Raw genomic sequence first — 12244 nt, 5'->3', positions numbered from 1 at the left:
TCCGCATCGTCCAGATGTCCAGCGTGCCTCCTCTTCACATGCTCGTGCGTCACTGAGGTGCTCCCGTGATAGGCAATCCCAACACTTGGCACGTTTTAGGACGCAATGGCGTCGCATCGGCCGCCGCCATCTTGCTGTTTCGTTTACCCGTCCTGTCGCTTCCGCTTCCGTTCCCGGTCGCTTCTGCGCATGTGCATCTCTCTCCGGGGAAACGATGTTTAGTCCAGTTCCACAGCGTGAAACACATGCGTGACGACGTAACCGACGAATTGTCCACAATTAAATTCGTTGGCAACTAATTTTATCATCGGTTTTTGTCGACTGCGTCGATTAATCGTTGCACCCCTAGTGGACAGGGTTCAGGGGGCTGGTGCATCGTTTTCTGCAACTCGTAAACGCCACCCAGCAGGAGTTTTGGTAAGCTGTGATGCGCCACCAACTTCTCTGGAATGATAATAAAAAATAACTGTAAACTGCTAATAAGACACGTTAGCCCCTGGCTAACGGGCCTGACCCTTTAGCCGAGCGGTTAGTGACGTCGCCTTGCGGTTCAGTACCCGTCGTATCGAATCCTGCACCGGGCAAGAAAATAACCGGTTACATAACTGAATGTATATCTTTCATTAATTTATCAGTTTATGCAGAGATGAACGGTTTACTATCTGGTGAAAAGTTGCCCTACAACACAATAATAAATGTATGATATAGTTTCTAATGTGACAGGAGGTGGAGCTGGTGGTGGCAGAGGTGAAGATAAGATTTTCATTGGCAGTGATGAAGAAGGACAGGATTAGAGGGACAGCTCAGGTTGGACGGTTTGGAGACAAAGCAAGAGAGGCAAGATGGAGATGGTCTGGACATGTGTGGAGGAGAGACGCTGGGTATATTGGGAGAAGGATGCTGAATATGGAGCTGCCAGGGAAGAGGAGAAGAGGAAGGCCAAAGAGGAGGTTTATGGATGTGGTGAGGGAGGACATGCAGGTGGCTGGTGTGACAGAGGAAGATGCAGAGGACAGGAAGAGGAAATGGATGGGCCGCCGTGGCGCCCCCTAACGGGAGCAGCTGAAAGTAGTGGTAGTAGACTAGTTTCTAATGTCTTGATGCATGCTCAGTAATCCAGGTTAGGATATCAGAGAAAGCTGAATCAGTTCACCTGGACACAACGTTTATTGACAGATATGTTTCATCACTCATCTAACGCCCCTTTTCCACAACATGGTACCGGCTCAACTCGACTCGACTCAGAGGGTGTCGTTTTCCATCACCGTAACAGTACTCCTCAGTCTAGCTGGTGTGCTCCAGTTGTTTTGGAACCGCGACAAAGGTGGTGCCAAAAAAGTGGTAACAGTTACCACAGTGCCGGTACTTTCCATTAATGGAAAACGAAAAAGCCGAGTCAAGTTGAGCCGGTACCATGTAGTGGAAAGGGGGCATAAGTGTCAACTGACTGCAGGTATCCCCACCCTCATAAATATTGTCAGGCCAGGACTCCGTAGTCTCCGCCCATCTACAGGCCAGTGGCCACTCTTTAAGGGTGTGCGCATCCTTGATAGGGAGGAACGCTGGTTTGAACAGGGAGTCAAAGAGGCCGTCTATGTGAAGAGGGAACGACCCCCCCTAAACCGAGGGGGGGAGGCCTAAGAGTGCATCTGTCACCATCTTACAATGCTGTGATTGCAGCTATTCCCCAATCCTGTGTGCACAGTACACATGGCCATCGAGACTCCAGTTAATGGTCACACCCATATTTGCACATGAAACTGGTCGCTGGTTTCGGTCGTCATGCAGCTGTATTGTTTATAAGGGTGGGGGCACCTGCAGTCAGTTGAGACTGAAGAGGTCACTTATGTCCCTTTTCCACTGCATGGAACCGGCTCAACTCGACTCTACTCTATTCGACTCTTACTCGCTTTACTTTTTGGGATTTCATTTTCCAATGCAGATAGTACCCCCTCATGGCGAAGCCCCGCTGGTCATTTGTGGGCGTGTTGACTAGTTGTTTTTTTAAAATATTTTATTTATATTTAAATAAATATGTATATATTACATTTTATTCATTTATTTATAGTAATTTCATGTGGGGTGGTGCATACTATCCCTAACTTTTGCCCAGTGGAACACTAAAAAAAAGTGAGTAGAGCTGAGTTGGGTGGAGCCGGTACCATGCAGTGGAGAAGGGGCGTCAGATAAGTGATGAAGCATTTCTCTCTCAGTAAACACGGTGTCCAGATGAACTGATTCCACTCCCTGCGATATGGTTTCTACTGTGAGCCAGTTAAAGACCGACGTCTTGACGAGTTCTGAAACATGTCCTGCCGTTAAAGCTTTTCGCCCGTCACGTCAGTGTGAAGGGACGAGACGTTTAGAGCAGACTGCAACGCGCCCTTCATACGGGCCCAAGGAGCAGCAACGCCGACTCATCTGCGGCGGCTGCTGTAAATAGACGATGGCTTTGCAGTTTGACATTGTTTTTCAGAGGGTCTCGCTTTCTGCCAGACATCACAAGGATCGGTAAATTATAAACCTTTCGGTGCTTCGGCACACACGTTATTTTCCAGCAGCACAGGAACACAGATCGATGCCTGGGAGTTGCGAGCGCGGCCTCCGTCTTCAACGGTTTGCGTCCCATAAATCTATCAAAAGTCATTTGGCTTCGAGGGGGAATATTTTGTGTTGATGTTTTTTCTCTGTCTGAGCGTCCCAAGATCACGACCGCCTCTTTGGCAATGAGTCATGGGGCAAGACCAACACATCAGGTTGGAGTGCTCCAGCTTCATGTAGGTGGTGTAAATGCTGACGACCTCGCCCAGATTAAAGACCAACACATCAGGTTCGAGTGCTCCAGCTTCATGTAGGTGGTGTAAGTGCTGACGACCTCGCCCAGATTGAAGACCAACACATCAGGTTCGAGTGCTCCAGCTTCATGTAGGTGGTGTAAGTGCTGACGACCTCGCCCAGATTGAAGACCAACACATCAGGTTGGAGTGCTCCAGCTTCATGTAGGTGGTGTAAGAGCTGAGATGTTACCTCACTCAGATTTAAGACCAACACATCAGGTTGGAGTGCTCCAGCTTCATGTAGGTGGTGTAAATGCTGACGACCTCGCCCAGATTAAAGACCAACACATCAGGTTGGAGTGCTCCAGCTTCATGTAGGTGGTGTAAATGCTGACGACCTCGCCCAGATTAAAGACCAACACATCAGGTTGGAGTGCTCCAGCTTCATGTAGGTGGTGTAAATGCTGACGACCTCGCCCAGATTGAAGACCAACACATCAGGTTGGAGTGCTCCAGCTTCATGCAGGTGGTGTAAGAGCTGAGATGTTACCTCGCCCAGATTAAAGACCAACACATCAGGTTGGAGTGCTCCAGCTTCATGTAGGTGGTGTAAATGCTGACGACCTCGCCCAGATTTAAGACCAACACATCAGGTTGGAGTGCCCCAGCTTCATGTAGGTGGTGTAAGAGCTGAGATGTTACCTCGCCCAGATTAAAGACCAACACACCTGGTTCGAGTGCTCCAGCTTCATGTAGGTGGTGTAAGAGCTGAGATGTTACCTCGCCCAGATTAAAGACCAACACACCTGGTTCGAGTGCTCCAGCTTCATGTAGGTGGTGTAAGAGCTGAGATGTTACCTCGCCCAGATTAAAGACCAACACACCTGGTTCGAGTGCTCCAGCTTCATGTAGGTGGTGTAAGAGCTGAGATGTTACCTCGCCCAGATTAAAGACCAACACACCTGGTTCGAGTGCTCCAGCTTCATGTAGGTGGTGTAAGTGCTGAGATGTTACCTCGCCCAGATTAAAGACCAACACATCTCGTTCAAGTGCTCCAGCTTCATGTAGGTGGTGTAAGAGCTGAGATGTTACCTCGCCCAGATTAAAGACCAACACATCAGGTTGGAGTGCTCCAGCTTCATGTAGGTGGTGTAAGAGCTGAGATGTTACCTCGCCCAGATTAAAGACCAACACATCAGGTTGGAGTGCTCCAGCTTCATGTAGGTGGTGTAACAGCTGAGATGTTACCTCGCCCAGATTAAAGACCAACACATCAGGTTGGAGTGCTCCAGCTTCATGTAGGTGGTGTAAGAGCTGAGATGTTACCTCGCCCAGATTAAAGACCAACACATCAGGTTGGAGTGCTCCAGCTTCATGTAGGTGGTGTAAGAGCTGAGATGTTACCTCGCCCAGATTAAAGACCAACACATCAGGTTCGAGTGCTCCAGCTTCATGTAGGTGGTGTAAGAGCTGAGATGTTACCTCGCCCAGATTAAAGACCAACACATCTGGTTCGAGTGCTCCAGCTTCATGTAGGTGGTGTAAGAGCTGAGATGTTACCTCGCCCAGATTAAAGACCAACACATCAGGTTGGAGTGCTCCAGCTTCATGTAGGTGGTGTAAGAGCTGAGATGTTACCTCGCCCAGATTAAAGACCAACACATCAGGTTGGAGTGCTCCAGCTTCATGTAGGTGGTGTAACAGCTGAGATGTTACCTCGCCCAGATTAAACACCAACACATCATGTTCGAGTGCTCCAGCTTCATGTAGGTGGTGTAAGAGCTGAGATGTTACCTCGCCCAGATTAAACACCAACACATCAGGTTCGAGTGCTCCAGCTTCATGTAGGTGGTGTAAGAGCTGAGATGTTACCTCGCCCAGATTAAAGACCAACACATCAGGTTCGAGTGCTCCAGCTTCATGTAGGTGGTGTAAGAGCTGAGATGTTACCTCGCCCAGATTAAAGACCAACACATCAGGTTCGAGTGCTCCAGCTTCATGTAGGTGGTGTAACAGCTGAGATGTTACCTCGCCCAGATTAAACACCAACACATCATGTTCGAGTGCTCCAGCTTCATGTAGGTGGTGTAAGAGCTGAGATGTTACCTCGCCCAGATTAAAGACCAACACACCTGGTTCGAGTGCTCCAGCTTCATGTAGGTGGTGTAAGAGCTGAGATGTTACCTCGCCCAGATTAAAGACCAACACACCTGGTTCGAGTGCTCCAGCTTCATGTAGGTGGTGTAAGTGCTGAGATGTTACCTCGCCCAGATTAAAGACCAACACATCTCGTTCAAGTGCTCCAGCTTCATGTAGGTGGTGTAAGAGCTGAGATGTTACCTCGCCCAGATTAAAGACCAACACATCAGGTTGGAGTGCTCCAGCTTCATGTAGGTGGTGTAAGAGCTGAGATGTTACCTCGCCCAGATTAAAGACCAACACATCAGGTTGGAGTGCTCCAGCTTCATGTAGGTGGTGTAACAGCTGAGATGTTACCTCGCCCAGATTAAAGACCAACACATCAGGTTGGAGTGCTCCAGCTTCATGTAGGTGGTGTAAGAGCTGAGATGTTACCTCGCCCAGATTAAAGACCAACACATCAGGTTGGAGTGCTCCAGCTTCATGTAGGTGGTGTAAGAGCTGAGATGTTACCTCGCCCAGATTAAAGACCAACACATCAGGTTCGAGTGCTCCAGCTTCATGTAGGTGGTGTAAGAGCTGAGATGTTACCTCGCCCAGATTAAAGACCAACACATCTGGTTCGAGTGCTCCAGCTTCATGTAGGTGGTGTAAGAGCTGAGATGTTACCTCGCCCAGATTAAAGACCAACACATCAGGTTGGAGTGCTCCAGCTTCATGTAGGTGGTGTAAGAGCTGAGATGTTACCTCGCCCAGATTAAAGACCAACACATCAGGTTGGAGTGCTCCAGCTTCATGTAGGTGGTGTAACAGCTGAGATGTTACCTCGCCCAGATTAAACACCAACACATCATGTTCGAGTGCTCCAGCTTCATGTAGGTGGTGTAAGAGCTGAGATGTTACCTCGCCCAGATTAAACACCAACACATCAGGTTCGAGTGCTCCAGCTTCATGTAGGTGGTGTAAGAGCTGAGATGTTACCTCGCCCAGATTAAAGACCAACACATCAGGTTCGAGTGCTCCAGCTTCATGTAGGTGGTGTAAGAGCTGAGATGTTACCTCGCCCAGATTAAAGACCAACACATCAGGTTCGAGTGCTCCAGCTTCATGTAGGTGGTGTAACAGCTGAGATGTTACCTCGCCCAGATTAAACACCAACACATCATGTTCGAGTGCTCCAGCTTCATGTAGGTGGTGTAAGAGCTGAGATGTTACCTCGCCCAGATTAAACACCAACACATCATGTTCGAGTGCTCCAGCTTCATGTAGGTGGTGTAAGAGCTGAGATGTTACCTCGCCCAGATTAAAGACCAACACATCAGGTTCGAGTGCTCCAGCTTCATGTAGGTGGTGTAAGAGCTGAGATGTTACCTCGCCCAGATTAAAGACCAACACATCAGGTTGGAGTGCTCCAGCTTCATGTAGGTGGTGTAAGAGCTGAGATGTTACCTCGCCCAGATTAAAGACCAACACATCAGGTTCGAGTGCTCCAGCTTCATGTAGGTGGTGTAACAGCTGAGATGTTACCTCGCCCAGATTAAACACCAACACATCATGTTCGAGTGCTCCAGCTTCATGTAGGTGGTGTAAGAGCTGAGATGTTACCTCGCCCAGATTAAAGACCAACACATCAGGTTGGAGTGCTCCAGCTTCATGTAGGTGGTGTAAGAGCTGAGATGTTACCTCGCCCAGATTAAAGACCAACACATCTGGTTGGAGTGCTCCAGCTTCATGTAGGTGGTGTAAGAGCTGAGATGTTACCTCGCCCAGATTAAAGACCAACACATCAGGTTGGAGTGCTCCAGCTTCATGTAGGTGGTGTAAGAGCTGAGATGTTACCTCGCCCAGATTAAAGACCAACACATCAGGTTGGAGTGCTCCAGCTTCATGTAGGTGGTGTAAGAGCTGAGATGTTACCTCGCCCAGATTAAAGACCAACACATCAGGTTGGAGTGCTCCAGCTTCATGTAGGTGGTGTAAGAGCTGAGATGTTACCTCGCCCAGATTAAAGACCAACACATCAGGTTGGAGTGCTCCAGCTTCATGTAGGTGGTGTAAGAGCTGAGATGTTACCTCGCCCAGATTAAAGACCAACACATCAGGTTGGAGTGCTCCAGCTTCATGTAGGTGGTGTAAGAGCTGAGATGTTACCTCGCCCAGATTAAAACTAATGAATGTGAGCAGACCATTCCTGGAGAGCTTCTCTCCCCTTTCTTTTTCAACAGGCTCCATTTCTCCGTCTGCCTTCCTTTGCACCCATGGCCGCTCGTGTCTCTCTGTTTTCTGTCTTTTGTTCCTCCTGTCTCTTCTCCTTCACCTCTCTCTCTCTAACACACTATCGTTCTCTCTCTCTCCTGCCAGGTGTTCAGTGGCAGCGGCGCTGCAGAGGGAAAATCTCTCATTTAAAGACGGTTCATGTAACGGCCTTTTGTGAATATGAACAAGTAATAATGACTATATGTATGTATGTATCTATCTATCTGTCTGTCTGTCTGTCTGTCTGTCTGTCTGTCTGTCTGTCTGTCTGTCAGCCTATACATCTGTCTATATTTCTGTCTGTCTGTCTGTCTGTCAGCCTATACATCTGTCTATATTTCTGTCTGTCTGTTGTCTGTCCATTCGTCTGTTTGTCTATCTGTCCATCCGTTCATCCATCTGTTGTCTATGTCTGTCCGTCTGTCTCTGTCTGTTGTCTGTTTGTTCATCTGTGTGTCCGTCCATCTGTTGTGTATGTGTCTGTCGGTCTGTCCGTCTATCTGTCTGTCTGCCTATACATCTGTCTATATTTCTGTCTGTCTGCCTATACATCTGTCTGATTTCTGTCTGTCCATCTGTCCGTCTGTCTGTCTGTCTAGCTGCCTACACATCTGTCTATATTTCTGTCTGTCTGTCTATATTTCTGTCTGTCTGTCTGACTATCTGTCCATCTCTGTCTGTTGACTTTGTGTCTGTCGGTCTGTCTGTCCATCCATCTGTCTGTCTGCCTATATGCCTGTCTATGTTTCTGTCTGTCTGACCACCTGTCCATTCGTCCATCTGTTCATTTGTCTGTCTATTTCTGTCTGTCCATCTGTCTGTCCATCTGCCTCCCTATATGTCTGGCTGTTGTCTGTCTGCCTATATGTCTGCTGTCTGTCTGTCCTTCTGTCTGTCTGTCTGTCCGTCTGGTCATCTGTCTGTCCATCTGCCTGCCTATATGTCTGTCTGTCTGTCTGTCTGTCTGTCTGTCCGTCTGGTCGTCTGTCTGTCCATCTGCCTCCCTATATGTCTGTCTGCCTATATGTCTGTCTGTCTGCTGTCTGTCTGTCTATCTGTCTGTCTGTCCATCTGGTCATCTGTCTGTCCATCTGCCTGCCTATATGTCTGTTGTCTGTCTGCCTATATGTCTGTCTGTCTGTCCGTCCATCTGGCCGTCTGTGTGTCTGTCTATCCATCCAGCTCACCTCTCTATGGGACTATCTTACGCTCTGCCTGCAGAGGTCACCTTCAGTGTCCTTCATATATCTGTGCGCGGATGATGTTGATGTGTTATGACATCACACTTGCTCCGTCCGTTTCTTGTTATATTTTTTTGCACAGACTCTGTGGCTTTTTTACTCTCACTTCAACACTTATGCACATGTCATGAACACAAACATCCATGCCCTCAAACTCACCTTCTGTCTTTTTACATGTACACCTAATACATAAACTACCATGTGTTACATGTGCCAGCTATGCTGTATGGGCTGGAGACAGTGGCACTGATGAAAAGACAGGAGGTGGAGCTGGAGGTGGCAGAGGTGACAGGATTAGGAACGAGTATATTAGAGGGACAGCTCAGGTTGGACGGTTTGGAGACAAAGCAAGAGAGGCAAGATGGAGATGGTTTGGACATGTGTGGAGGAGAGATGCTTGGTATACTGGGAGAAGGATGCTGAATATGGAGCTGCCAGGGAAGAGGAGAAGAGGAAGGCCAAAGAGGAGGTTTATGGATGTGGTGAGGGAGGACATGCAGGTGGCTGGTGTGACAGAGGAAGATGCAGAGGACAGGAAGAGATGGACACGGATGATCCGCTGTGGCGCCCCCTAACGGGAGCAGCCAAAATTAGCAGCAGTAGTAGTGGTAGTGCTACATGTGCAGCTACATGTTTACAGGAACCACGGGTGACCTTGCTGTGTGAGGCTGAGCTCAGCTGTCTTGTGAGTGTTATTATAGATGTGTTGTGCAGCACGTGAGTGTGTACATGTAATATTGAGTGTGTGCTTGTCTGTGTGTGCATGTGTGCGCGTGTGTGTGTGTGTTATATTTTGTGTACCATGGCCTGGTGGCTCTTCCCCCAACGAGACTCCAGTCATTAGACTGCCTGTAAGTCACTTAGCCCAAACTCTAATCCAATCAGTGGAGCTCAAGTCAAATGCGATCAAAGACACGTTTGAATTTACATCAATTTGTGGTGCACAAGGGTTGAACGAGCTGTGTGTGCAGAGGCAAGGTAAAATTTGACAAGAAACGGTGGAATACAAATAATCAGCAGCATCGTAGCGAGGGGGAAAAGGGGAAGGACCCACCGGGGGGGGGGGGGTGCTCGGGAAGCCTGGAATTAAAAGTTTGTTTTGATTTGCAAATTTTTATTCTAACTAATTAGTGTCATAACTTCAGTTAAAATTGGCTCAATACATCGGTTGAGGGACTTAAAGAAAACAGTGGAGGCTCTATGAGGCCCCTCTCACCCCTCTCTGAGGCCCCTCTCACCCCTCTGTGGGGCCCCTCTCACCCCTTACAAAAGGTGCAAAATGCTTTAGTCCGCCCCCCACGAGCATCTCTCAATGCAGCTCATCTAGTCCTGTCACGAGTGAATGCTGATACAAGCACGAGCACAGTCATGTCTTTCCCAAAGAAAGCAAAATCTGGGTTCCAGAAAAGAAAAGAATAAAAGGAAAGGGAGAGAAGGCAAAATGAGGGAAAACAACTGTTAATTTCTTCCAAAAGAGAGGTGCGCTAGGAGCTTTTAAAAGAAAGGTGGCTAGCTTATTCCTACTACCGCAGCTAGGTAGCAGCTAGCTAGCTAGCTAACTCGACCTGAACACAGTAGGGGTTAGCTAGCTAGCTAGTGCTGTAACACACGCAGTGTCATACATTTATCAGCATCATAGCTACAGTGTCATATGAAATTATATCTATGAACACTACCTAGCTTAACAGGGAACACATAATATACAGTATGCTAGAACTCAAAAAAGTGATGCGTGAGAGACAAAAGAGGAAAGGGGCCCACAGAGACTGCTTATGTACAGGGCTCAGAATTTTGTGCTACACCCCTGCACATAATACAAAGAAATACAAAGAAGAAGAAGAAGAAGAAAGAGTGCCATACCACTGCCAGCTGCACGTCAATTATTTTCAAGATGAGATGAGACAAGACAGACTTTATTTATCCCAGTGGGGGCGACGGCAGACATAAACAGTCCACAGGTAAGCTGACACTGTTAAGAAGTATACGCACAACAATGGCGGGAAACTGAAAAACCGAGGAAACGCAAATATGTACCCGCTGAAAATAATAAAGGATAACATAAGAAATGTTTATACATGAAATATTCAAATGAATTAATATCACATTCATTTTTTAATTATGCATTTTATAATACCGAAGATTTTAATTTACCTTTTCTATCCCTCCCTTTTTTTAACTCTACTTTTTTGGACTTCGATTATTGTACAGTATAATTTCATAATTAAATCTTTGGTAACACTTTAGTATGGGGAACATAAAAAACTTAATTACTAGTGAATTAGTAATGATCAAGATGTCACTTTAGTATGGGGAACATATTCTAAGTAAGAAAACTTAATTACTAGTGAATTAGTAATGATCAAGATGTCACTTTAGTATGGGGAACATATTCTAAGTAACAAAAACTTAATTACTAGTGAATTAGTAATGATCAAGATGTCACTTTAGTATGGGGAACATATTCTAAGTAAGAAAACTTAATTACTAGTGAATTAGTAATGATCAAGATGTCACTTTAGTATGGGGAACATATTCTAAGTAACAAAAACTTAATTTAGAGTAATGTAACACTATGAACACTTGTAGTTTTGTGTGTTGTTATGTAAGAACAGACCATATTCATTAAGTGTTAGTAAGGGAGAATAACTCTTCTTGTGGTATTACCACATTATAAAGTCCATACTAAGCAAAGCATATTGAGATGGTACTACTAATAAGCAATACTTCTGAGGTCATAGAGGGAAAACTCATAGTTAATGGCTTACTGGTTGTATAATAAGGCCATGCAGAATAAGGCATTAATGAGTACGTAATAATGACCAATTAAGAGCCAATATGTTGCTAATTTGCATGCTAATAAGCACATAATTAATGCTGACTACGTTCCCCATACTAAAGTGTTACCAGATCTTTTCAATTGTAAAAGTGTGGGACCTACGTATAATTTACAATTAATGCTAATAAGTTAGTACAGTTAATGCTAATGCTAGTAAGTTTATTTAATGCTACACGCGCGCACACACGTGTACAGCACTCATAATAGGAAATAAACGGTAGAGATTTATGCCCCTTTTCCACTAGATGGTACCGGCTCAACTCGACTCGACTCGACTCGCCCTTTCTTTGTTTTCCATTCCTGGAAAGTTCCGGCATTTTGGTAACTTACCACTTTTCTGGTTACACCTGTGTCGAGGCTCCAAAAAACCACAACTGGAGCGGGTACCAAAAACAATGCGGGGCTCTGATTGGTCAGAGAAACGCGTCACTGCGCCATTTTGCGTCACTGCGTCATCAATGCGCGCATGGGATATCACCCGCCATTTGTAAATACCGGAGTGATGGAAGCGGAGTTATCTTAAAAATACATTTTGAAACTGGAAAAAACTGAGAGCCGAAAACCCAGCTACACTGAGGGGGTGTTGCTACGGTAATGGAAAACGACCCAGAAGCGAGCCGAGCCGAGCCGGTACCGTGTAGTGGAAAAGGGGCATCGCAAAGTATTGCTAGAACTAAAATGGGGCTGAGGTTTCACAAACATCTGTAACGATCTGAGCAAACAGGGAGAACCTTTGAAGAGCCTTGAAAACCAGAGCTCATGACAAGACGAGGCCACTGTCACGCCACACACACACGCACGCACACGCATGCACGGACACGCACAATATGAGATGGTTTACATATTTAAGGCTGCGCTGACAAAACTCAATCGCAGCATTTCATCTGTCAAGGCGGTGAAAAAGAAATTCCCCTTTTATATGGTCTTCTGCCTTTTATGTAAATGTTGCAGTCAGCCGTGCGTGATAAGAGAGAGTGGGTGAGAGACGTGTGTGT

Source organism: Lampris incognitus, chromosome 7, assembly GCF_029633865.1.
Source record: "Lampris incognitus isolate fLamInc1 chromosome 7, fLamInc1.hap2, whole genome shotgun sequence".
NCBI classification, from domain to species: domain Eukaryota; kingdom Metazoa; phylum Chordata; class Actinopteri; order Lampriformes; family Lampridae; genus Lampris; species Lampris incognitus.
Note: the sequence above shows the minus strand (reverse complement) of the source record.